Raw genomic sequence first — 27,851 nt, 5'->3', positions numbered from 1 at the left:
GACTAAACAAACATCACGAATGGTAGAATCTGGCTGGGAACGCAGATCTGTAGCAGCAGTCGGTTCCCAACTCGGTGCTGAAATTTCCTCTCTCGTTAAGGTACGTGGCAGGATCTCAACAAGCAGACGGTAAATGCCGTCATCAAATTCGAAGGTGTCGGCTGCCAAACGAAAGGTGAGGTTAATCCAGCCAGCCAGCCAGCCAGCCACAGCCTAAGGTCACCTTAGTTTCTCGTTTCTCCTTAATCATTGACTGTTTGCTCAGCTTTTTTTCTCTCCCTTCGCTTTTCTGCAACGGTTGCCATCCTACTAGGATAATTGCTGTTCACAATAGCTGTTTACAGTAAAACCTGATCTCTCAAAGAGCTTTAAACGACTTCCCTTTCCCAGAAGTTTCATGCTTGCTGAGGTGGGACGGTTGCGTGGACTGCGCAGCGCTAGAGGTGAGGGCCGGGGACGGGACACACGCCGAACAACACGGAGCCCTGCTTGTAGAAGCACTCTGATGGATTTAAAGGATTTTGATGGAGAATCTTGGAGAAGTGAGCAGGTCCTCCGGAGCCCCGAGCTCAATTGTCAGCCGAAGCCCCCTGCCCCGCTGGCGGGCTGACCTGGTGGAATTTGCTAGATTGCGTGCCTGCTCCATTTCTTGCAGTGCATGCAAATCTCAAATGTTTGGGGAGCTGAAGCCCCCTTATGTAGAAATAAATGTAGCGTGGGGCATTTGAATTCAATTTGCATAAGTGCCCTAAAGGCATTTGGAATGCCAAGAGGCTAAAATTACTAGTTTTCAGTTTTGCCCAATTTGCATCTTATTTGCATGGGAACTGCATGTCTAGGGAGAAGGGTTAGGTGACCTTAATTGCTTTCATTCCAGTGAACTCAGAGCAACTCCTGATTATTATTAATTAAATTATGTAAATTTTGACATGATCATAAATACTCTGAGATATTAAATGAACAAGGATGTACGTTATTTTTCTAGCTTCAAAACTGTGCGCCGAACAGACGTGGTTGTGGTATTTCCTGTACTGGCGGCTTTCAGCCAGAATGACTTTTCAGAGGAGCTGGACAACATTCAGCGCTGATATACGGCACATGAAGATGGGGCCACGGTGCATTTTGCACACGTGACTGTGTGGCTTGAATGCTCCCTTAGTAAGATGACCTCTTACGGTACAGTTAATCTGACTTAACGCACTTATCAAAGAATTATCCATAACGTCTCGAGCCAATATAGCATTTTAAGTTGTCGACGATGGATGGACGAATGGAAGAATGTTGCCTTCTGAAGCATCCCGTCTTTGAGGCCAAGTTCTGAGTGTGTGAAGGCCAAGGGGTCAGTTCCCAGGCAGAACCGGGGGAGCGCGGCAGGAGTCATCTACTGACCTTTGGTCGTCTTTCTCTGTAGGGCAGAAGAGCTTGAAGAGCCTGTAGGCCTTTTCCATTCAAACCTATTCTCCAGCCTTTATCAGTCCAATGAGTAATTTCTTATATGTGATACATTTTAAACAGACTATAAGAAGCTGTGGTATTTGTATATGTGCTTATGATTTGTAAACCATCTGTCCACGTTTTTTATTCATCTGTGCATTTCCCACTCGCAAAGAGGTGTAGTGTTGTTCCATTTAATGGAAAAAATACACACACTGTCTCAAACCGCTTGTCCCAAGCAGGGTCGCAGCGAGCTGGAGCCTAACCAGGCAACACAGGGCATAAGGCTGATGGAGAAGGGGACACGCCAAGGACAGGGCGCCAGTCCATCACACGGCACCCCAAGCGGGACTCGAACCCCAGACCCGCCAGAGAGCAGGACCCAGCCAAATCCGCCGCTCCACTGCGCCTCCCCGTGGAAAATATAGAAAACATCAAAACTGGGTAATAGAGGTAAAAGACTGAAATGTACATGTACGATTATGTTGAAATGAATTTAAAGTGCTGAAAACTACTCTGAGCAGGCCGTCGCAACTTGAGAAGCCATGGCAATGCAAAGTATATACTCTTCTTGCCTTGCTTTCTGCTCTCTGTGGTACCACTGTGGTACAGCGGTAAATAGGCGCTCATGCTGGCCTCTCAAGTTGAAGCTGTACTTGGGCACAGGGAACCCTTTACACCGTGTCGAGTGCTGCACAGGGTTTCAGACCAGACTTCTGTTATGTTGCTGTGTCACCCGTGTCTAGGGAGGAGAAACGGCACTCAAATATTTACCTTCATAACTGACTGCTTGTGTTTTTTTCACATAGAAATCATTAGATTTTTCCACACAGAAATGTTCAGAGAAGTACAATTTAAGTTATTTTTAAGAAGCGAAAAAAATTCTCTGCTGCATAATCTGGCAAATTATTCTATCTTAACATTGTAAGTCACTTTAGAGAAGGGTATCAGCTAAGTGAATAAATGTAAAAATATTAGCAATGGTACTCAGTTATGCAAATATGGGGGATTAAAGTTGCTTCATCCTTCCTGATAGACACCCTAATTTGTCTTTTTTTTTTTTTTTTAAAATAGTCTTTTTTTTTCAACAGTTTGAATAACAATGATGGAATTTGGCAGAATTTTTTTTTTTTTCCCAGTTTTTTAAATTATTGCCATTGTACATAGTGGTCTTTTTTACAATGCTTTTAATTTCTATTTTGTTTTTTTCACTTGTTTGGTTATGTCTTGAGTTGCTTTTACTTTCTGGTCTATTGCACTTCCTGGTCCTGCCTATTCAGCTCTTCTTGTAATTAAATGAGCCCTAAACTGACAAAGCTCTGACTGAGAGAAATGAGTCACACTTTCTGGAGGTTAACCACAGTGCAGCTTATCTGAGCAGCCTGGGCATGGCCAGGTATCAGGTGGCCAACGGTTTTTCTGCTTCAATAGGGAGTCCATGAAGCACCTGCTGGTAATGTTACCCACGGAAGGTGGTGTTATCCCTTCTCCTTTGCCACGGGAACCGAGCTGCCCAGTCATTCAGATCAGATTTCCACCGGAGGCCGCAGGAACGTCGAGAGCGAGAGGCTCCTCTGTAGGGTCTCGGCTCCTCATGAATAACCTGGGGCCTGCTGCCCTCTGTGCACCCTCCAAAGACTGGTGTGGAGGGAACTACGCTATTACTGGGCAATAAAGTGTTGACCTCCCCTCACCCCATTCAGACCTGCAACCCTTAGGCCACAAGTACCAGTAATTTACCACTGTGCTCAGTTGCTTAAAGACTTCAAGACCAAAGAAGCTTAAAGTATTTCACCCAGTGATAAAACTGGGTCTTTGAAGTTAAACCATTATAGGGAAAGTATCTTCCTCAATGGTAACACAAAAATACCAGGGCCTAGGGTTTTAACTGCAGTCTTCTGGTTACAAACCCTTTGCAGTGGCAGATTATCTATTAGACACTTTAAGTGCAGTGCTTCTTAAGTTTTTAGGGCTTTGAAGGAGAGGGGGGAAAAAAAAAACAAAAATTCAACTGCAAGTGCTGGACATTTAGGGTTCCATATTGCTTAGCTGCTAATGCAACCAAAACTTCAAAATCGCATTTAAGAAAGATCCATCGTCAACAACCGCTTGTTCCGAGGCAAGGCAGAGCCCACACGACAATACAGGGTGCAAGGCCAAAGTTGGAGGCGACACACCCAGGATGGGATGCTAGTCCGTTGCAAGGCACCCAAAGCAGGGCTCAAAGCCGAGCCCCACCACCCTGCGGGCACCAGCTGAACCCGCATCGCTACCGCACCCATTTAAAAAATGTGTTTTCAGAATTTCTAGGCATTTCCTTCTTTTTTTCTTTTTTTCAGATTTTTCTTCTGCTTTTCCATCAGTCATAAAGTCTAACTTCAGAATAGTTAAAAGTGCATCACATAAATATAAAGTAATTGAATTGGCATTTATCCCTCTTTTTGCACATTCTGAAGTGAAAACGCCTAGGCCTATGAACAAGAAAATCCAGCCTTGGCCTTCCGCTACTAAGCTACCAAACACGACAGTGCACCTTTGTTTCGTACAAGGAAAATATTAACTTTGAAGGTCAGAGTATCGGTGGACGTGATGGCATAATGATAATGAGTTTTTACAGACCAAGCCTTTGGTGAGCTATTATATTGCTTTGCCATGGATCCCTTTGATGGGGCAATGGAAAAATGGCTGCAGAAAAGCATCATCAATAATAAATACTTCAAGGCCTCCTGCCAACACTTCCAGCCGCTGGGTGTACCGGCTTTGCTGGGCAACAGCTGGGCTCCTTATGTAATGCGTGCTCTGTTTATCCAGCTAACCGACAGGTGCGCCTTTCATTCAAATCACTCCAGACACTGAATAAAGCTGTCAATGGGCTGCAAATAAAAACTTAATCACCGGTGTAACGGCAAGACCAGCTGGCAATGTCTTTAAATGGCTTCGAAACAGCATTTAGATATTTGTCAGCAATGTCTCGGCTTTCTCTGCTTAGTATTCAAACCCCCAACATTGTTGTCACGACTTTATCAAAAAATGTAAACAGCGTTATCGCCGTCTTTGATAAACGGTGTCGCTACTATCTGGGGTTAATGGGTTTTTGTTGAACAGGTGGCGTTTTGCAGTCTGTCAGCAAAAGCAGTAAAGTTTAATAGGTATTCCCATGATCCTTATGGATCTCGGCCTTTTAGCATTTGTCTTGTACTGACAATTTAAGGTAACGTGAAGCAAATGAACCAATTTGTCACAGTCAACGGACCGGCTCCTTACCAGCAGTCGAATCGACGTCACGCGGGCGAACACCGTCAGCTGCCTTGAAGAGTGGCACGCGCCTTCTGCAGCGCAATGTGAATTTTCATTCAATTTACGTTCCCTCAATAGTGGCGTGCGTTCAGCAGATAACGGGGAAATTGTAATAACTGGAGTATTAACTGGAATTATCTGTATTCGGGGTGGGGAAAAACCATGCATTGTCAACTGTGCATCATGCAGCATGCATATAGCCCCTCCAAATGACCGTGTATGTATGCTGGGAGATTTAAAATTTTCAGAAACTAACCCAGTCCCTAATCCTAACTCGCTGTCAGCAAGTGACCCACACAGCAGCACGAGCTTTTTTTCACAGCAGAGTGTGAAGTCGTGTCTGACTGCACCTGGGTTGGGCCCAAGCAAACAAACAGCAAAATAATGTAGACTGGGATGCCCTCACTCTGATGTTATTCATTTAGTTGAGAGTACAGGGTAGCGATCACATCGATGTCTTAGATGAAGTACATTCATCGATTTGGTTTGCCCTTTTCTCCTGAGCAGCCTAGAATATTCAGCTATTTGTAATTATATGCTCATTTATACAGCTGGGTCATTGTACACACACTCACTGACCCATTCACACACTATGGGCAAATAGGCATCACCAGTTCACCTGAACTGCACGTCTTCAGATGGGTGGAAACCTATGTGGATATAAGAAAAAAAATGCGAACTCCGCACTTGCTGTGCCACCCACTATTACAATATACACACATACACACAGTCTAAAACCACTTGTCCCAACAAACCGGAGGGTAACCCAGCAGGACAGGGCACAGGGCTGGAGGGGACACACCCAGGATGGGACACAAGTCCATCACAAGGCACCCCAAGCAGGACTCGAACCCCAGACCTGCCAGAGAGCAGGACCCACCACACCCCCTGGTATTACACTGTAATACTTCAAAACTTACATATCCATCCAAATAGCCCTTAACAATAGTATGTAGGGTCTGTACTATCAGTTTCACATTGTACCATACTAGTATTTGTTCAAAAGTTTTAAAGCATAATCTCTTATATCAACAATATCACCTGGTTTCTCAATTTGTACGCAGCACCAAAATTACAGGAGAGCACTAACAATTTAATTAAATATTAAAACTACTATGTTGTAAGAATTTGCCATAAATCAGAAGTTGACCTAAAGTTTTCAAAAAGTGCAGTGTTCAGGGGAAGAAAAAAAAAAAAAAAAAGAAAAACTGTAAAATAGTTGCCAGGGTTAACAAGAAGAAAAAAGCTTATTGTTTTGATCGCAAATTGTTCCTTCAGACTCATTAAAAGTCCCTTAAGTGGCTTTTTTAAAAAGTGCGATTATCTCATTTGGGCCCTTTTCTGTGGGCTCATTCCAGGCTGGCGAATGAAAGTGGCATTTTCAAATTCAATCTGCATTTTGTAAACATAAGCCGACTAACGAACATTTACTTACTCGTTAGGGCTTATTAAAACATTTACTATGGGAGGATGCATTCGGGCGCTAATCGCGTTGAGGAATGTTGGCGGTTTAATGAGACGGACGTCCTTGATGCGGGGGAATCATTTATGGCGTTAACCTTGTCGACCGGACGATGATCCGGCTTTGAAATGATAATGCCGTGGAAACACAACAGAAGCAATCCGCCTTACTCTTTGTTCTCGTGTTGTGTGCGTACTCACTTTTGCTTCGGTCTAAAATCACGAACGTGTCGTCGGAGGGTCAGGGCCGGGACCGACGGACCACACACGCGTTTGGTCACAAATCAGGTTCTCCCTTCCATCTGCGGTGGGTAGAAGATGTTCTTAGCTGGAGTATGGCTCCTAGCTGTCATCACATGAGTTTTTTTTTTTTTTTTTTTTTCCCCTGAAGTCCCAAGAAGGAGTCTGCAAACTGTTCTAAAAGTTAGGTAAAAAAACTGGGGTTAAGGTGTTTGTGATGCAGACACTGTGAAATCTGATCCTCTGTTTTGGATGGGGGGGAGTGTCGATATCACATTTGGAGCTATAGTCCAAGGTCACACAGTCTAGGCCAGCTTGAGAGACGTTCTGGGAGGACAAGGCTGGATCAATCTGTCACTACTGGGCTTCGGTGGAGGGCCGCCAGCATGATGAGGTAACCAGGTCCTGAGAGGTCCTGTTCCGGCTAGTCTGCGTGTTCAGAGGCACGTTACTGCCAGTGCTCCCAGGCAAATGAGTACCTGTGTGAGTAAATGATCCACAGGTACCTCTGGCTTTTCAGGGTGATTCCAAGCTCTTCATCCCTTCTAATTTAGGTATATTTTTCCAGCAAGCTTGAATAGCTGAAGAGTTCCGTGTTTTCGCATCGCTGGATATTTCAGATGCCTTTCCGTTTATATTCTGCTGAAGGATTTTATAGAACACGGTCTCTTCTGGGGTCCAAGCAACCTTTCTGTTAAGTGTAAATGAGAAGCAAGCACAAAACCTTTGTTTTAGATGCGCAGATCATTTGTGATGTTCAGAAAAGCCACCAACTTAGAATACTAGACTACACTATGCTCAACTCCTTACATTACCCCTTCATACAGAAAAAAAAAGACACACACACACAATAATAGCAATTGAAACTCACCAATTCACCTAAAATGCATGCAAACATTGGGGGAACATGTAAACATCTTTACATGCACATTTGATAATTTATGCGATGCCTTTCTTCAAAGCAACTTACAGATGTAAGCTACTTACAATGAATTACTCAGTCATAGAACTGGATAATTTTTCCTGGAGCGATTTGCAAATCATGACTTGCTTACAATAATTCTGGAAACTAACACAGTGACCTCAACTGAAAATCTTTTGATGGGGGGTGGACAAGTTTCCCAGTTGACTAAGGCATTCTTCTTGAGTAGAAGCTGATCGGGGATCAGATCACAAGTCAAATTAGGACGGTGCGGTTTGCTGCTTGGTGGTCTGGGAGTGGTTGCCTGGGGACAGAACAAATTAGAAATGGTTTGACCGAGGGGGAGACGCATTAACTGGCTGGTGGTTAGGGGTTGGGGTTAGCGGTTAGGGTAAGTAGCTTCATAGACCCACCAGGTTGGGGATGGGTGGTGTCCTTGACTCTCAGAAATGCTCTTCTGTTTCTGTTCAGGGGTTACGGTTGGCCAGAAGGAGTTTCGACATGACATGCTTGCACAGCTGAATATGCGAGTGAGTGTGTTACATTGCTGGAGTGTATCTTACACTGTAAGTCACCTGGGCGAGTGTCAACTGAATTCGGGTAACTAATCATCGCTGTCACTTTGGAGAAAAGTGACTGTTAAACGTGCGTGAACGTCGATGTAATGTAAATAACCAGGGAACGACTTTCTGTTGAGATCGTTAGGCTGATGCAAGCCATTCGGACCCGTTTTTATCTGCTTCTCGAGATAATTTACCAGTTACTGTTTGTGCCTGAGTCACACGTTGGGCATGAGCCAAGAGAACACACCGAGTTAACAAAACAGGGCAAAATATAAAATTCCCCAAGGAAACCATAAGAACCTGGCAGGACAGTGACTTTTTCTCTGTAGAGGATGTAAATCAAGAGTTTCTTCCTCCCCGCAGTCAGGGAAAGGTTCAGAGAACAGGCGCAGGGACTTTCCGAGTGCAACAGCACGAGCGTGGAACCATACTTTAATTTTTTTTTTTTTTTTTTTTTTTTTTTTTGGTTTTATGAACGGCGCTGAGTCACGCAGAGACAGTCCAGTGAGAAATTTAAAGTATGTCCACATGCATAAAACAAGAGTCAAGGGTCAAAAGGTTACAATACTTCACAGATCTGCTCGCATTGCATTAAAAAAATTCCAGCACGGCAGTCCAGACATTCTGGAATTGATTTGAATTATGCAGATCAAATGTTAATCCTTCTTGCAGAAGATTGTTGAACATTTTGCATATTTACAGAGAGAACTTTTGGGAGGAGACCGTACCATGAAAATATGTTTCCTTGTTGTGTATGTATGAACATTTAAACCAAGTTCCATGACACCATCAGAGAAGGAGTTTGGGTTGTAATAAGAAAATATATGGGAACAAACTGAACTTTTAGTTAAAGGTGTTTTGAAAGGTTGAGTGAACCCTCTTCCACTGAGCTCGTATCTTATCTCAGTACCATTTACTTTTACGTGTATTCATTTATTGAAGCTTTTCTCCAAAGCGACGCACATCTCATAGAAAATGCAGTGTGTTCATTACATTAGCAGGAAGAGACACTTAGATGCAGATTCTTAAGTGCAGTTAGTTTCTTTTTACCATATGAACCAATGTTCATCACATGAGTAGCTGCATAAGACTTTATCCAAATATTGTTGATTCCTGATCTCACACGCGATGAACCGGAGCCTAACCCGGCAGCACAGGGTGCAAGGCTAGAGGGGACACACCCAGGATGGGACGCCAGTCCATTGCAAGGCACTCTGAACAGGACTTGAACCCCAGACTTACCAGAGAGCAGGATTCGGCCAAACCACTGCACTACCGCACCCCCCTCATTCCTGAGCGCCTTCCTAGTATTTGTTTTTCTGAGATATATATATATATATATACACACACGCACATATACTAGAATACAAAGTGCTGGAAATGTCCCCAGCAGCATCCTGTGAAGACAGAGTGGAGTGAAGCAGATTCTGTGAATGAGCCTCAGGGTTTGTTCCTGGAAGCTGATTGGAAGTACATACAGGGAAGACTTTAGCTCACATAGATGACCATTCATCATGATCATCATCAAAAGACAGTCGAAGTCATGTTCCCTACTTTTCTGCTGTTTCCTATTTATTCCCATGCTACATCTGTCTCTTTGCACAGCCCCTGTACCCGTGGACCATGTCATTGACTACTGTTAGTCCTGCTACCCTCGCGTCCTGCAACGTGCCAGCTGGACCTCTCCGGAACGTTTGACGGCAACAGCTGGGAGGTGTTTGTGCGCCTTGTTTTGCTGAGCTAGGTGATCTACGGCAGGCTGGCCGACTGATCCCCTCACTGGAGGTTTTTGAGGACTGATGGGCCTGGTAGCTGGGACAGAATCCAGGAGGTTTGTCTCCCCCCTCCACCACCCACCCCTACTTCATATGGTTGTTGTGCTGCTGTGACTTTGATCGAGGGTGTCCTTCCAACCAATGTGTGTAAGCAGTCTCGTTGAGTTACGGTGACATGCTCACGACTCTGCAAAGCTGTAAAGAAGCTATCTGATCTCTGCGCTGCCGAGGGGTCACAGCAGGGAGCCTTCAGGACTAACATCAGCGTCTGGGTGTTGATAGGGACCATCCATGATGTATTATAACAGGTTCTTCAGTTCTTGAAGGGTGACATTTTTTTTGTATTTATCGAGACAAGTACTTAATTATGGCACCAGTGTGAAATTTAATGCCACATACTTACATCACTTTGTTTTGAGCGCTGTTTTGTACTCATTGTGGAAATTGGCGTTGCTGTTTGATGCAGCAAATGAATCACATCAACACCCTTTGGAGTGAACTCAAAATTCCAGATCATGTTGACGCCTTAACATTTTTTTTTTTTTGCTTTTCTTCTGACGCAATGTTCTAAGGCAGAAAAACATGCTGTCTTTCCCAGGCTGGTGGATAAACGTACCACAGCTTTCATTGACACTCAGCGTTTATGAATCTGAGTATACTTTTCCTCCCTCAATCTTCTGACACTCCATCAGCGAAGCTACACAGGATACTACATCTCCCTCTGCTGCATGAACGAACACATGTGAGCTGTAGGCCTGCGTCTCATTGACGGTCGTTCCTGGTGGTTCCTCAGATCGCCTCCAGACAGTCGTAAGGTCTGCTGGTCTGAACTGAAACATCTTTGGAGGAAATAAATAATAGATTGAAATCCACAAAATTACACCCACTGTCAATCATCTTATTCCAGTTTGAGAGCTATTGGTATTTTCTGTGTGGGAGGTACCCTGAAGCGGCCCGGCCATGGCATAAACATCAATTCGTATGGAGGCCACAACACTACCTCCCTTAGAAAAGTTAACTGATCTAGTGGTTGTTGATCACACATGAAAGTACTTATACAGTTGCTTTTCCTGGGTAGTTTGTCCAACATTTGTCTAACAATTGTGTAAATCATATTTTCCTTCAAAAGAAAAGACACTGTGATTCATTTGCTGCATCAATCACCCCGATCGTTTTCTAAAGCATAAATAAATTATTTTGTTGTTTCGTTGACATTCACCCAAGGAGCCGTAACTGTACCCTTACATACTCCCGGATGTTCTAGAACAGTTTGCTGGGTACGACATCCTCATGGGATTAACTTTATGTCCTTTAGTCCTATGGCATCGTGATACCCACTGCCGTTTAATAATGAACACACAAATAAATTATAACTGGATCTTTAGCTTTGATCTTCCAACTGGACTTTTTTCTGCATAATTTTCAAACACAAGTGACTCATGGGATTTTCCACACGTTTGCTAACATCAGTGTATGGTCTCATTGTCATTATTGCTTACAATGAGGCCTACTGATTTCTAGGGCTTTGTGATGAGAATTTACCAGAATCCTGTCTGTATTCCTCCCCTCCGGTTATTTTTCTTGTTGTTGTTGTCATTTCGCTAACTTGTGCTGCTCTTCGTGCAGCATGGCACGTGTGGTTTGCCCATGAAGTAAACACTGCCGGGTAGAGGATGGAAGCAATTCTGAGTCATTCGAGGTGAGTGCCTGAGAGTTCCTTCTTCTGCTTGTTTATTCCTGTGTCTTATTTTGAGGAGGAGATGCTGAGAGAACTTGTCTTACATCTTTTTGGGTGAATCAGATAAATCTTTGCTGCCTGGTAAACTGACCTTCATGCTTGAATTTCTTCATTTATTTATTTATTTATTTATTTATTTAGCAATTCCTTCTGTTTTGCTGACTTCGTTTTTGTTTACTCTGTACTGAATGAGTTTTTTTTTGTGCTTTTCAAAAACTGTTAAAAGTGCTTTAAATTTATTTATTTATTTAGCTGACACTTCTCTCCAAAGCAGTTCGCAATGATTTACTCATTTACACAGCTGGATACATTTTACATAAGCATTTTAAGGTAAGTACCTTGATTGCGGGTGCTACAACAGCAGGGATTCAAACCTATGCTCTTAGTTCAAGAACAGCAGCTCTAACCATTACCTGCTGCCCCCATAGTGGAAACAGCTTTCTGTAGTAGGAACAATAATCATACCATGCTCTTCTTCCCTGCTTCCCCATTATTCTTGTAACAGCCTTGTTGTCCTATACCCTTTGCACTAGTTCTTGTGGATTCAGAGGTGGGATACTGAAACTTCTAGTTCTGCAATGTGCAAAGAACTGGGGGATAGCAGGACGCAGCACAAACATCCAGCCTCCATCTGTGCACACGTAAATGTTTGTATGCGAAAGGATGCATGAGCACACATTGATAGTATCCTAACAGTCCAGGCCACGGTGACATCCCCTCTGGACTACTGCAGCTCTCTCCTGTCTGGTCCTCCTGCTACTGCCATCAAACCTCTACAGCTGATACAGAGCGCTGCTGCACGAGTTGTGTTTGATTTGCCAAAGCGTTCCCATGTATCTCCTCTACTCGTTTCTCCGCACTGGCTTCCTGTAGCTGCTCGGATCAAATTTAAGACCCTGGTTATGGCTGTCAAACCCATCAACAGATCTGCTCCCAGATGTCTACAAGATTTGATCAACCGCTACACCCCAACCAGACCGCTTCACTCCTCCACATCTGCCCACTTGGTGGTCCCGCGCACGAAAGGTAAAGCACGGAGGTTCTCGGTTCTGGCTCCTTTGTAGTGGAACGACCTCCCCCTCTTACTCAGAACTCCTGAATCTCTGTTCACATTAAAAAAAAGGGTCTGAAAACTCATCTCTTCCAGACTCACTTTGCCCATCATCTCTTAAGTTCATGTATGGTGTAAATGTTCATGCGCCGTAACTTTATGATCATGCCCAGATAAGCCTTTACACAGCCGCTACTCCTGTATTGTACGCAAATGTTTGTGCACCTACTTGCGTGATGAACATCGGTACATAAAGTGGAAAGAAACTAAGTTTATTTAAGAATCAGACGTCTGCAACTACGTCTTTTTCTCCTAATGTAATACACAAATTGTATTTTCTCTGAGATATCTGTTGCTTTGGAGAAAAGCATCTGCTAAATGAATAAATGTAAGTGCAAACAAGTCCAATCCCATGATACCACACACACACACACATTTTCAGAACCGCTTGTCCCGTACGGGGTCACGGGGAACCGGAGCCTACCCGGCAACACAGGGCGTAAGGCCGGAGGGGGAAGGGGACACACCCAGGACGGGACGCCAGTCCGCCGCAAGGCACCCCAAGCGGAACTTGAACCCCAGACCCACCGGAGAGCAGGACTGCGGTCCAACCCACTGCGCCACCGCACCCCTCCCCATGATACCAGTTGAGCGTTTTTTTTTTTTTGTTTTTTTTTTTTTGGTGTATTCATGGGAATTTATGTTAAGGAAATAAAGACAACTCACAATGGTTGGTGGACAAGCAACAGTTAACTCTTCTCTATTTCCCAGAGCCTCTGATGAATTACTATATCATAAAAACCTGGTTAATGCTGATAAAGTACTTGTTTTAAGCACACACCATGCGCCAAAATGTGCAGTGTGACCTATATTATCAGGTGTGTGACAGCTTCTCAAAAAGCCTGTTTATCAGGATGCATACATGTACACCTCTGTAAGGCAGCACCACAAGGCTTTTAGCATGAAGTTCAAATACTGGAGTCAATCCAAAAGGATGATGAAAAGTGAACACGTTCTATGAGGTCTCTCCCGTTTGAGGATTAAAGAAATAAAGCCAGATTAAGGTCATGATGAACTAATCCTTTCTCAACGGCAGCTTGTTGTGTGTCAAGAATAATTTGTCTGTGTTGATCCCAAATCGGCAAAAACCAGCTAAAGAGTGACCAGTCAGTGCCCAGGGCTTCACCTTGCTCATTACTTAAGGACATCTTTTGTCTCTAAGCCATTGGAATTCCTTCCTTTGCACAAAACTGGCTCTTGGTTCAAGAGTTGGTGGACATCCAGATTGTCCAAGGGTTCAGATTGTTCAGGGTTGGCGATTAAGGGAAGAAGTGCTTAAATAAAAATGGATTGTTCTGAAAGTTTCAGTAATCTCTTTAGGTTCTGACAGTAATCCTTTTACCGGGGATCTGCTAATTGGAAATGATTAAGTGTCTTCAAGTTAAGGCTGCATCCATAGAAATGACTTAGCCTGTTGCCTCACGAATGTCATATTTCTGTTATCCCCAAGAATAATGAACTGTGCCAGACTGTGATCAAGTTGATCGTAATCCCCAATGTCTTGATCTAAATATATCAATACCTCTGCCTATGGGATTCGGAAGGAGGTGGCTGCGGTCTACCTGATTTCAAAGTAAAAGGCTTCCCATCTGTTCATTTCCCAAGAGGGTCTGAATATCATTTTCAGAATGACATGCTCCTACCGTCTTGTACCTTTTGATTGAAGCGAAAGGCACTAGAACACAGCAGTGGTAGCACATTTGCATAAACAGTGGAGAATATGGAAATAGTGCCTCTGAATAACAATACGATTCAGTACATGAGGCAAAATTCCAACAAAAGGAAGCTCGGATGAGTGAATGTCTAGCTGCCATGCAAATGAGCTGTAGTATCTTGCTCAGCACCTGGCCACATGCACTGCCCTGGTGCTCCTCTAAGCCTCTATGGCTTCTGCTGTTGCAGCTTGTGTTGGTGGAGTCTCACCAGGTCCTAGCAGATCTACATGCTGAACCCCTGGGAACATCTCTGGACTATGAGGTTGTATCTGGATGAAGGGAATAGCTGAAATTATGGAACACGGTGCTCAGCCGCGTCATGGCACTTCTGCAAGTCCAAGTTCCATGAAGCTTCCAGCTTTGCAGCTTCCCTTTTTCAAGCAAGACCTCACATGCTTCAAAGTTCCCTCTGAATTTTTTTATGCCTGCTGCTGGCACAGTGTTTGTTCCCTTTGATATGTTGTGATGTCTGATGTTGTTCGCTAGGCATTTTTACTTTTTCCTTTTCCTTTTGTTAGCCTATTAAGGAAAGTCAGCACCTCACACATTTCCTGTATGTCTATAACTTCATCCACTGAATTTACTGATGGAAATTATGGCATGTATTCTGATGCAGCCATACCCTTGATTTAAAAACTCCCTGTGTCTTCTAAATCTTTTTATTCTTACACTAGTGCTTGGACCCCATTACAGAAAAAAAATGGTGCAGTGGATACTTCAGCTACTTTTCAGTGCCTGGGTGTGGAGTTTGCTTCCTGCTCGCTCTATGTGGAGATCCTTCTTTGCCCTGTGTTTATGTGGGTTTCCCCCAGGTGCTCTGGTTTCCTCCCACAGTCCAAAGACGTGTGTTTCAGGCGAATTGGTAACTGTAAACTGCTGCTGTTGTGAGTGTGTGTGGGTTATGCTGAGAATGCCTGTAGGCAGTTTGCTCTAGGGTACTGAGCACTGTAAGTCACCTTGACACCTTAGTGCCAGCTAAATATTACATAATAGTAGTTGTATGTTGCTTTGGCGAAAAGAGTGTGCAAAATAAATAAACAGTTAAAAGCTTTATTATTTATTCTGTAAATTCACAAATATTATCTACACTGTTCTGGCTGATCTGAATGTACACATGTTGCAATATGGTGGACTTGTGTTTATCTCATGAATGATGCTTCGCGTGCCCTTTAATGGTTCTTTCATTATTCTTCACCCCTGGCTCTCAGGGCCACTTAAAATGAAGCATTGGAACTCAATTTTTATTTGGATTTTGATCTTTTGGATTGGGAATTGCAAAAATAAACTCTTGAAAAAATGTCAAAGTGAAATAATGATGCTTTTGTTTAGGGTTCCTATACTGCCTTCTCATTGAAAGTGATACAGCGATTATTTACTGAATGCTATTTTGTACTTTTGGAAGCACGTGCTGAGGACTGTGGGGTGTGCTGGGAGAGGAGTTGCTCCCTCGTGGCCTATTGGTTGCAGAATGTTACGGAAGCGTTTGTGAGGTGCCAGGGGCGGCTGTCATTATGCAAGGGTGGGAGGACAGTAGTGAGAGATGGCACCTCGGGTGGGATGGCAGATCAGCCTTCCTCTGCTCTGGACATGCGTTGCTTTCCAGTTGGCTGACACCTACGACGGCATTGCAAACCTTTCTGTTTATGTTCACCGGGCGTTCTCTGTTCACACCTCAGTGCCAGCAGAGACAGTTCATCTTGCTTCATTTCAAAGTGATGTTTTCCCTCCTTTACGAGTGCGTTTGATTGCTAGGTTACTGATCTCAGCACGTTGTAGAAGGCCTGTCATGGGTACAGAAGACAGACCATAGGAATATTTAAAAAAAACATGAAAAACTCAAATCTTCCAAAGCAAAGCTTTCACTAAATCCTACAGCTTCCCTCTGAGTGCTTATATTTTGTTTCAAGAAGCCGTGTATGTTCCCAGCCCTCTCCCTGCATCCTACAAACGCGCCTCGGTGCCACTGCAAGCCAAAAGCCTGTGGTTTTGGACCGGCTTGTGAAAGAGCAGCTTTCCATGAACACGCTGGCGTGTCCCAATTTGCTGTATGTCCTTAAATGTTATTTCGATTAGTTTCTCATGAACTGAATAATAATATGTCGAACATCATATGCTTATTTTTCACATTATTTGTGCATATCAGTCTCCTGTCAGTTTAAACATCCATTTTTGTTAAGGTCTCCAGGCCTAGCACTTTAACTTTAATATTCTTCAGAGTCAGCACTGATTAAGTTTGAGCCTCAGGCAAAACTGAACAAGGAAACTGCAAGAGAGATGAGAAAGACTCATTATAATTTAGTGGATTTGCCAATGTTTTTCCTTGAATACCCTGCATTTGTACACGTTTTATAATAAATAATTGTAGTTATTTGTAAGGTTGCTTATCTAACATGGGAAATTGCCTTTGGACAAAGCTAAACAAAGGTTGTTAATGATGATAATAATAAGCATTACCAGTGAATTCAAAATGTAATTGGGTTTATTTGTTGCACCTTAATGTTGCACTATATAATGTACTTTGGAACTTGAAATGACAACCTTTTGTTGTGACGCCCAGGTCATTTAGAGGATATTTCTCCTCAGTGTTGGCAATGTGAGCAGTATGATGATTTAAATAATGAACTCATAGTGCAGTACATTGACTTAACCTCAGCCAACTCTTGTTGAACATATAAAGTAAACAGTATTATAAATACTAAGAAACTTTAGATTTTTTTTTTAAAAAAAAACAACTTTTTTTTTTTTTTTTTCTGGATATCATTTGTCGACTTTTCCCTCTTGCAGACTTTTATCTGTAATCACAAAGTGGGTCTTTTGAAGACGGTGACTCAAGCTCTGTCTTGCAGCACAGATTGATTATTTGTCTTCAGGAACAGAGCAGTTGGTTTTCTAAAGAGGCTGTGTTTTCACACTTTAGGTGTGAACGTCGCTGGTGGCATCAAACTGTCCATGTGCTGAGAAATCGCCGACACGAGGGTGCCAGCGGGTCTTGCCTCGCTCAAAGTTTCTCTCACTTGAAGCGGAACCATTTTGGTAGCTCATTCTGTGAAAAATGGACTGAAATCCGACCTTAAAACACGATGGAGAATTTGATTCATAATATTTCATAAGGTGATTAGAGTGGCTGAGGAAAAAAAATGAAAACATAACCTTAACGTCCTGTCTGTTTTATGTACACTGTAAGTAAGATTTGCTTCAACAAATGGAATGATCAATCAAAAAAAAGGAATTTGTTGCACTGTAAACATAACAGAGTGAGAGGTTATGGGTGGATGGGAGATGTACGAGTAGACTGACCGGCACAAAATATTTCTTCATGTAAGGGGGCAAGTATTGCAGGGAAGATTCACCTATGTGCGTGGCATCCTACAAAAGGTGGAAGAAGAAAATCTGCTTCTGAATCAGAGGATTGTGCAGTGGGTGGTTAGAGCTTCAGCCCTGGGCTTGAAGGTTGCATACTTGAATGCCACCTTTTGTTGAGGTACCCATCAGGAAGGTACTTACCCTGAAAGCGAAGCTGTATAAATAGCTTTATAATTGTAAGTAGGTTGAAATTGTAAGCTGTTTTGGAGAGAAATGTCAAGTAAATTAGTAAATATAAAGCAATAAAAGATGGATATGAACCTGTTTATGAGGTTGGTTAACTCCTCGTCTCACCCTTTCAGTTGCCAAACTTCCCGGTCAAATTAGATGGCTAGTTGGACGTGTAAGTGGATTTGTTTGAAATTGATTCTGGATCAGCCAGTCAGTGTCCTACATGTACAGCTCAGATGGTTTACTTAATGTCATGCCCATAATCTGAGAAGGAAACCAAGAGCAAAAAAAAGCAAATCACATCAGTAAATGTTTAAAGTGGTTAAAAAAAAAGGCTTTTTGGAAGAGCAAATGTCAAACCTGCAGACGTCTGCTCAAGGATTTGTCTTAATCTTTAATGAGATGTTAACGTTGAAGTTGTTGGTTTTGCTACTGTAATGGTCCGTGAGCCGTTGTGAGTATCAACTCAATGCCTGGACCCTACGGTATAAGTCTGAGGGATGTGTTCATGATCTTTGTAGACAGAACATGGTGCAGGTTTTCTGCTTCATGCTGAATCTCTATAGACTCTGGCAAGATGGCTTTCAAGTGATTTATTTCTGCCTCTGCTCTTCCACCAATGAATACTGAAAAGAATGTGGAATAGAAGAAATGAGGGAACTTCTGTTTAGACTTGGTGCAACTGATGGTCTCAGACTGAGAAAAAACGGATGGGGGTTTGGCTGAAACTTCTCAAATTTGTGGAGAAAAGAAGTTGAAGAATTAGCTGAGTGGAGCCAGCAGGCCTGGACAATCAGTAGAAAAGAGTATGAGAGCATTTGGATGCCTGGGGTCTTGAGGTGAAGATCTCATCTAGTCTGTCTTTAGAACAACAGAAAATTAAATGCTCTGGGCCTTCTACAGGACATAGATTTCTCAAAAGCCCATTTATTTCTAATTTTTTTCTTCTGTGTTTAAATAATTAGGCACACAAAGCAGGGTGGGTATGATCTAGACAGCAAAATCCTTACTTTTCTCTTGGCCCAATTTTGGCCCACTTTGGTATAATCAACTAATTTTCACTGTAAAGTGAAAAAGTGTCTGGAAAATCACTGGCCGCACATCTGCTTTCAGTGACGTTTGGTGTCAATGAAAGGGACTACTTTTCATTAGAAATGTGCAAATGTACCTTCTGTTGCGGAAGGAATGTCCTGCTGGGTTAGCAAAGTGAAAGCTTTGATGGTGATTTTACTATAATAATAATAATAATAATAATAAGAATAATAATGCTGTTATGACAGCTTTATCTAAAGATTATTGTAGCTTCTGTGTTTCCATAAGGCAGTTAGAATAGTGCAAACTTGTTGTTTGCACATTGGTGGTGTTGTAATGTGTCAGTTAAATGTGTTTTTGTGGCAATGTGTCATGTTATGCTCAAGTTACAAGAACAAATACACCACAGGATCAGAGAAAAACCTCAGCATTTCACACAGAGACCACAGGCTACTATGCAATGCTGTTGTGCTGTTGATGTCAGAAGTGGTTTGAGGTCATGAGCATCCTCGCTCTTTGGTGGACTAAATATTGAATTTGTAGATGAGCTGAATTTGTTCTTTGTAAGCTGCAGGCAGGCAGAGGTCTGAAACAGATATTGTACTGATATTTTTGAAACTGATATTGAACTGATATAATGGGAGCATGACCTCGAATGGAGAAAAATCTAATATGAGAAAACTGCATATGTAGTATCCTTTTTTAAATGAAAGTGAATTTTCATCTTTTTTTTGCATCTGCTAGTCCAGTAAATACCCCCAAATAAGGCAGGCTGAAATAATGACACAAAAATGGCTGTGATTTTTTTTTTTACCACTTTTTTTTCCAATACAGTTTTCAACAGGACAGATGGAGGATTTTGAAACAAATACTGATTTGAGATAGTGGAAAAAACTGTTGCTGGCATTAGGGAGTTATAAGAGAAAGAAATTTGGTGCTGAGAAGATTGCCTTCCTGAACAGTATTATTGTTGTTGTTCTTGTTATTATTATTATTATTAATGCCACTCCCTGAAACTGTACCAGAGTGTTACAATTTTCTCTAGCACAGAGAAGTAGTGATGTGATACTATAAATGCCAAACATGACAGGCAAAAGAGGAGCATAAGTAAATAAATACAGTAAAAGCTGCCTAGATATTCATATTATATATACCATGTGTGGACTATTCTTCCACATACAGTATGGTACATGTGATATATACACATCTTGCTCCCACAAATAAAAAGCTGTATAAAACTGGGTGGTACCATTTAATACACACCCCTTGGATTTCTCAGGCTTCATCCTGCAGTATTTTTTAATTTAAAAAAAAAAAAGTGAATTTGCATATAATCTTGGCTTAGAAGCACGATGTGGGTGGATGAGAAGTGGATATAAAACAATTTCAGAAGTTGCTCAGGTGGCAAGTGTCTACATTTAAATCTCATCCAGTAGTAGGGAAATTTTCTAAAGCCAACTTCTCAGTGCACTGCAAAGTGTGAAATTTAGCTGAAACCCTCAACTTAAAATCACTTAGTACCACATAGTATGTGTCTGTTATTCCTAATGAGGAAATCAGCAAAGCATCCTTGACCCTACCTCTATCACCGAGTAAATGACATGCAAGATAAAGTTACAACGCAAAAAAGCTGTCATTTCAATATCATTGCACAGAGAACAGTAACATTTGTTATAAATATATATATATATATATTCGCGCTCATGGTGAGAAAACACCCATGGAAACAATAAAATGTAACTTGGGCCTCATTATTTTTTGGAATGTTTCTGCGCTGTCGGGTCCTGCAGTACTTGTTAAGAGACGGGGAATCATAAACTTCATCACGTTCCAGGAAATGTGAGCTAATAACTGGTTTCCCTTTACCAATAAACTCACGCTGCCCCAGAAATGGACAGTACAACGTGGACATGAAGCAAAGCTCTCATCCAATGCTACAGAAATCACAACAACACAAAACAAACATTTTGACCCAGCAGTGAGGCTCAAGCCCAGCAGTAAAGTCCATAAAATCAAAGCAAAGTGTATGAATAACCTAGAAAAATTCTGCCTGGACAAAGAGAGAGCTGGAAGGACCAGAATGCAGAAAACATTACAGAATGTTTTGCTAGTCATTTTTGGCAGAGGACTAAATACAGACGACAGGCTTGTTGTTTAACAGGAACTTTGTGTTCAGTTATTTGACAAATGACAAATTGCAGTGTAGCTTAATTTTTTTTTTTTTTAATGTCATGATTTCTAATATGCCAATCATTTTGTTATATAATTATGATTTTGATTTTTCAGCTATGTATATCTACCTAAATATGAACCCAATGCCACTTACCTGAATGTTTCAGACATTGTTCTTATCGTAAAAGCAGATGCAAGAGGGATTAAAGAGGCTCTCATCCAATGCTACACAAAGGCTGCATACTGGTTAATCTGGGTGGCACAGTGAGTAGCACTGCTGTCTCGCAGTGCCTGGGTGGGGTGAGAGGACATGGGTTCAATCCCCACTCGGTCTGTCTGGAGTTTGCATGTTCTCTCTGTGTCTGCGTGGGTTTCCCCTGGGTACTCTGGTTTCCTCCCACAGTCCAAAGGTATGCTCTTCAGGTTCCCCATAGTGTGTGAGTGACAGAGGGAGTGTGTTCCACTGATGTGTAGATGAGTGACCCATTGTAAGTAGTGTATCTAGCAGTGTAAGTCACCTTGCTGAATAAGGTGTGTGAGCTCATAACACTACATAGAGTTCATTGGAAATTACTTTGGACAACAGTGTCTGCTAAATAAATAAATGTAATATATTATGACTAACTGATACGGGTACTGTTTCGAATGCCCTTATAAGAATATAACTGACATTTTCTATATGTTGGTAACAAAAGTTTCAATATCACACCTGTCTTTGAAATACAGCCATCGAAAGAAAGACCTTCTTCCTCTGAAAAAAACAACACTTGTATTAATCTGATGAATGGTAGCTGTCGTTATTACTACTGAGTTATCAAAAATAAAATATATATTTATTTCTCAGACTAGATCACTGTCATTTTCTTTCAAATATCCATTGAAGACGGACAAACGTACATTCAGTAGTCTTGTTTTAGATATTTTAGATCTTACGTTTGTGTTTTTGGCTCCGTTTCTGTTGGGGGGAAAAAAAAAAAAGCCGGTCAATTGTCCTAACACTCACGTGGAAGGTCTCATGAATCCTTGGCCTTTGCAATCTCGAAACACCACAGACCGAACAAGGGCTTTCAGGCAGTTGTTGTGTCCCTTGAATATTTCATCAAACGGATCTTCCCAGACAAAACGTTGAAAAGAAATACGTGCTACAACTGTCGGATAACAAAAGAAGAGGAAACACTTTAATCCAAGAGCAACATCCTCGCTTCTCATGAGTATGTTCTCTGAAATCGTTCATCTTTATTAAAACCTCCCTGTTGTCAAGTTCGAAGGAAATAATTTTCACGATTGGCAGCAACCTTTTGCTTGAGCTGTTTTTAATTGTCACTCCGCCATTCTGAAGGGGGGGAAAGTTCTGTTTTAGTCATTAATTGACAGCATTTTGACAGCGGACAGTGTTTTGTGTCTCTTTGTGTTCCTGCAAGATCTGTGAATGAATTCTGTTCATATAGCTGAGGAGCTGGGATGAGAAGGGATGAGAAGGTACTCCTCTTCAAAGGGGGGCATTCAGGAAAAAGAGGGTGGGGCAGCCGTTCGAAATTGTTTGCTCTTAATAAGCCCCCCAGCTTTAGAGAGTTTGCCACGTGCAAAGGGGGAGTGAGGGCTGTCCTCTCTCTGTTACGTTTGCTGGAACTCTCTATTGTAACTTCACTGGTCCTGGCGAGACCCCACAGGCACCAAATTGTGCTACTCAAATAAAAAAGAAATTATAATCTTGGAAGAAATTAATTAAAAAAAAAAAAAAAAAAAACTTGCATAATAAAGACAGTTTTATTAGAAGACCTGCCACCTTATACTGTACGTTATTTAAACACCACATGAGACACTGATGCCCCGTGTCTTCGCAACCCTGCAGCTTTGTAGGTAAAATTTTATTTGAAACAAAGCATGGTTCCTCACGGTAAATAATGTATAACCATTTGTTCCCTCGACCAACTTTAGTGTCGAAAATAGCTGTAGTTTTCAGCCTATTATTGTTAAGATGTAATTTGTGTTCTCTGCATCTATTATCACAATCATGTTATAATAAACAACATTTAAATTACAAATCAATTTTTCTCTTCATCATCATCTGTATGGCTCTCTGTATCTAAAATAAGAGTAATTTGTCATACATAGCTAAGTGTACCTATTGTTAATGCAGTGGTGGAAATCTAAGGGGTGCTGCACTGATTTCATATCTTGGGGTGCTGAAAGTCTTAGCGCCCTACCTGACTTCAGCCCTCTAGTTTTATCTCCTTCGCTAGGGTCATCAGTGCCGGTGGCCACAATCAGTCATGGCAGTCATTCCAAGTACAAAGATTTTATTAAAGAAACTGTGTAGAGTTTGCATGGTCTCCCCGTGTCTGTGTCAGTTTCCTCCAGGTGCTCTGGTTTCCTCCCACACTCCAAAGACCTGCTGTTCAGGTTCACCCACAGTGTGTGTGTGTGTGTGAGAGAGAGAGAGTGATGTAGAGAGTGTGTTCCACTGATGTATGGATAAGTGAACTAGTGTAAGTAGTGTATCTAGCAGTGTAAGTCACCACGGTGAATAAGGTGGGTGGGCTGATAACACTACATAGAGTTCGTTGGAAGTCGCTTTGGAGAAAAGCGTCTGCTAAATAAATAAATGTAAATGTAGAAACGTCAGTGCCCTCTTTACTGCAGCTAGACAGACCGTTACTGGATGTTGTACTGCAGTATTTATGACATGTCTGCTGTTGAAACGCGCCCACCTGGTGAAACCTTGGCAAGGAATTTATCGTCTGCTAAAGGCAGCCGGTGCGAAGGTCCAATTAGAGTGGAAAGAGACCTCCGGTCTGACTGCCATTCCTCTGTGACGGGTGCTGTTGAGTGTCCCTGCTTCAGAAAGCTTGACTCTCCTGTCATGTGGCTCTTCATGAAAAAGTGAGCTAGGACCCCTGCCGGGACAACTGAAGAATTAAACTGTAGCCCCTCCTTTTATTGCTGTAAATTGAGCTCCGAAACACCCTTGGAGTGTCGGCAGATAAAACGCGAGGAACGCCGTGTAAACAGCACCTGTCAGCTCGGAAACTCATCGTGCGGAGAGAAGTGGGTTTTTATGATAATTTGTGTTGCCTGCCTCTGTTTGAAGACGAGAAGAAAAAGTTCAATTTCTCTATGAATTCCGAAAGTAAAGGTGGACTCATGCATTATTTAGGAGAAAGTTTCTTGAAGTACCTCGTTTAAAGTTTTGACAAAAATTCAACAAAATCCGAGAGGGCCGTCATTTAAATGGGCGCAAACGCAAACGTTTTGTACAAATAATTAAATGAATAGATATAGGACATTAGAAGGGGAGCCTTGCTGATGCTTGGTTTTCAGCGCAAGAGCACTTTTCCTGGTCAGGGTAATGGACCAAAACTCATCCTGGAAGCTCAGGTCACGCCCCAGACTGGCCAACAGTTCATCAGAGTGGAGCTAGACACATTTACACAATAAGGGCAGTTTAGTGTCAGTAATTTGCATGAGAGGCATATCTTTGGACTAAGGGAGCAAACCAGAGCCCCCGGGGGAAAGGTGCTGTGAAGGTGCCCAAGAGCTGCTATGCGGCAGTGCTGCCCACTGCACCACCGTGCCACCCCGGCAGTTCGTTTAATTGAAAATTAGTGCTGGCCCAGTGTCAGAACTGCAGGAATGTACTTCAAGTTGGAGTAAACAATGTGTGGGGGAAGCTGGCAACGCAGCAGTTAGAGCTGCTGCTAGAGGTCACAGGTTCGAGTCTCACCTCCAGCTGTAGTGTCCTCGAGCAAGGTGCATACCCTAAATTGCTGCAGTAAAATTTCCCACCTGTATAAATATCTTTAAGTAGCTTAACACTGTAAGTCGCTTTGGAGAATAGTGTCACCTACACTGTTAGATGTTGCTGCATTTACCCAACACTTTTCTCCAAAGTGACTTACACTGTTAAGGATACAATTATTTACCCATTTGTACAGCTGGGTAATTGTACCGGAGCAATTTAGGGTAATTACCTTGCTCAAGGGTACTAGAGCTGGAGGTGGGATTCAAACCTGTGACCTCTGAGGGAAAAAAAAGCAGCTCTAACCACTACGCTACCTGCTGTCCCAGTGTAAACTTGTAGGTAATGTACATGCATGCATACAACGTAAACTTGTATACGTATTAAAACAACTCTAAATATTCTCCCCATCGGATGTCTTTTTTTCCAGTTAGATTTTTCTTTCTTAAATTTTCATTAAGCATTATTTAGCTCATACATTTTTTTTTTCAGTATTAGGTCAGCTGTAGAATGATTTATACACTAGTGTATTCTGCCTGTGTCAATTCATGGTAAGTTCTTAACTCAAGGGTACCGGAGCAGGAAAGGGGAGTAAAACAAGGGATCTTCAAATTCAAAGGTGACAGTCCCCACCCCTCTTGAGGTGCTCCTGTCTGCCTCCCGGTGCGGTAATGAAGATGTGGGTGAAGCGGCTATGCCCACCACCCCCCTACAATTCCCCTCTCGCACAGTGGCAGGAAAGGGGCCCCGCTCCAGTGCAGACAGCTTATTCCAGAAATGCACAGCTTGGACTTCTGCGAGATTTGACTGCGGTCATCGTGTTCATATTACATGAAGCTGCCCTAGAAAAGGGCCTGATTTACGATCGTTGCCTGGAGAGAGAAAGCAGTTTTTTTTGGGTGGGGTGTTCTGGGAGGGGGGTGCTGTACAAGACTTTGGAGTCTTAACAAGTTCAGGGATCAGTTACTCATCACTGTGTCTGATTTGCATTCACTGCAGAGACCTGCCCAGAGGCACTGATACTGACGGAGAAGATTAGTCGCCGGTGTCCAGGGTCCTGGAAGACAGAGGGGTTTCTCTTAATGGCGCCGCCAGTGTACATTTGACAGAATCCAGAGTAGAGCAGATGAAATTAAAGTCAAACACGCACTGATTTCATCCGAGGAATTGTTTCTCTCTGCTTCATTATGCTTCATCTAGTTTCCCCATCTGGTGGGTCCCTGAATTTGGTTTTTTAATGTCCACCTACTGATAGGATCTCAACTGATGGGTGACTTCTGCTGATGGCTGATCTCACATCCTTGTCCAACTTTAGGTATTTCAAATCAAATCTCAAAAACATATGCGATAAAAGATCAAGCAGCAAATAGCCCCTAAAAAAATCCCAAAGAAATAAGTCCATTGTCAAGGTTTACACACAAAAAAACAAAGCCTACGTGATCCTCCTTAAGCTGGACAGTGGAGCCGTTGGTGTGAATGCACCTTAACTCTGTCATGGGCAGATATTGTTCATGTGCTTTCCTGAAACAACTTGTCTCAAAGATCAAGGAGGAGATAAAATTGTGTTAAAAAAAGGATGTATAAGCCTGTGCAGCACAATCTCAGCACAATAACATCCATTCTGGCTTTGTTCAATCTGACAACTTGATCCGCAGCTAGGGTAATGCACAGGAGAGCCGTGCGATACGTCCTGCTCCTCCTAATGCGTTCAACATACATGGAAACGGCAAAGGTGCTGCATACTGTGCGCAGGAGCCTAGGAGAGACCCGATTTTGCGTCATGGGACACAGACTTCCTTTGCTTTTTCCATAAAATTCCTTTGCTTTGCTCGAGCACCCTTTTGCTTGATTTTGTCCTCTGTGAGACTTTAGATCCATCTAGAATGCAGAGGGGTCATTGCCGGGGATCAGTACAATGGTAAGTGCTGTGCTCAGCTTGATGTTGCGACATACACGAGGTCGCACTACTCCAATCTGCTCTTGGGCTCTTGTCGCTCCTAGATGAGATGCTTGAACATTTCCACAGAGATACTTTTTTTAAAAGAGGACTCTTAGTTCAGGACTGTGCCATTACGCTGGAGACAGGAAATCCTCTCCAGCTTGTTTTAATTCCATGGGTCACGACCACTTGGCACGCAGCCCTGAAGGAGTGCGTTAAAAAGGGACAGGGTGTTATGTTCTTGAGACTAGAAGGTACGCAAGTGTTGAGTGGGGCTGGTGCTTGAAGTTCGAGGTACAGCATTTCGGTGAAGTAAACAGATTTGCTGTTGAAATTATGAGTAAATTCACATACTTAAAAGGCTGCATGGATGTGTTTGATGATGGCACGCTTATTTTAAATGTAGAAAGAACAACATTGACTCCTTTCTGGGAAAAAAAGAACGTATTTCATGGATTATACATAGTTAAATTCATATGGTACTTTGCAGAAATATCAATAAACTTAAATATAAACAGTGCAGCCTGTGATCTATTATATGGAAGCAGGGAATGTGAATATTTATAGCAGGGGACGTTCACAGCAGTGCTCTCTGAACGGTCATTCCTTTTGGAGAATGTCCTTCACAGAAAATGGATCTAATGAGGATAAAAAACATTACTATCTTTGAATAGACGTGCTTTTAAGTTGTAAGAATTGTATTAAAGCTTCAGGGTTTCGCATATTTGCCTATTCTGCATAATGTGGTGCAGAGCAACTACAATAGCGTGGAGCATGAAAGCTTGAAAAATGCCCATAATGCCGACTTCACGTGAAGAAACCGTACACAATAAATTGTAATAAATCAAGTCATAAGCATCGCAGAGATTATTATAATTACTTTTTAAAAATTTTAATATAGACTTGTTGAACTGATTATATTATTCTTATTTTCCTTGTATTACATGTCAATTGTGTTGACAGATTGTTTGCCAAGTTACTAAATTTAGTGTCCGTCACTGAACGGCATCTATACCGTACAGGAATTTTAACATAAATAAATCAAATTACTTACATGCTTCAATAGAGAGTCATTATTTATCATCATTATTTAAAAAAATATATGTGGTTACTTGTCTTACAGCCCGATCATGTATTGTTGTGCACTGTTACCGATGATAATACAAATACAAATGTGTT

General features: G+C 42.2%; 1 long non-coding RNA gene across 1 annotated transcript; it reads left to right on the top strand.

Moving 5' to 3' along the window:
* Positions 1-13: 13 nt before the first annotated feature.
* Positions 14-9,826, top strand: LOC108919237 (uncharacterized). The gene is made up of 3 exons (XR_001964901.2): positions 14-443; positions 1,677-1,887; positions 9,523-9,826. It is a non-coding gene; the product is annotated as an uncharacterized LOC108919237 (long non-coding RNA).
* Positions 9,827-27,851: the final 18,025 nt, after the last annotated feature.

The sequence above is a fragment of the Scleropages formosus genome, chromosome 23 (genome assembly GCF_900964775.1).
Source record: "Scleropages formosus chromosome 23, fSclFor1.1, whole genome shotgun sequence".
NCBI lineage: Eukaryota > Metazoa > Chordata > Actinopteri > Osteoglossiformes > Osteoglossidae > Scleropages > Scleropages formosus.
Note: the sequence above shows the minus strand (reverse complement) of the source record. Positions and strands in the feature narration are given on the sequence as shown.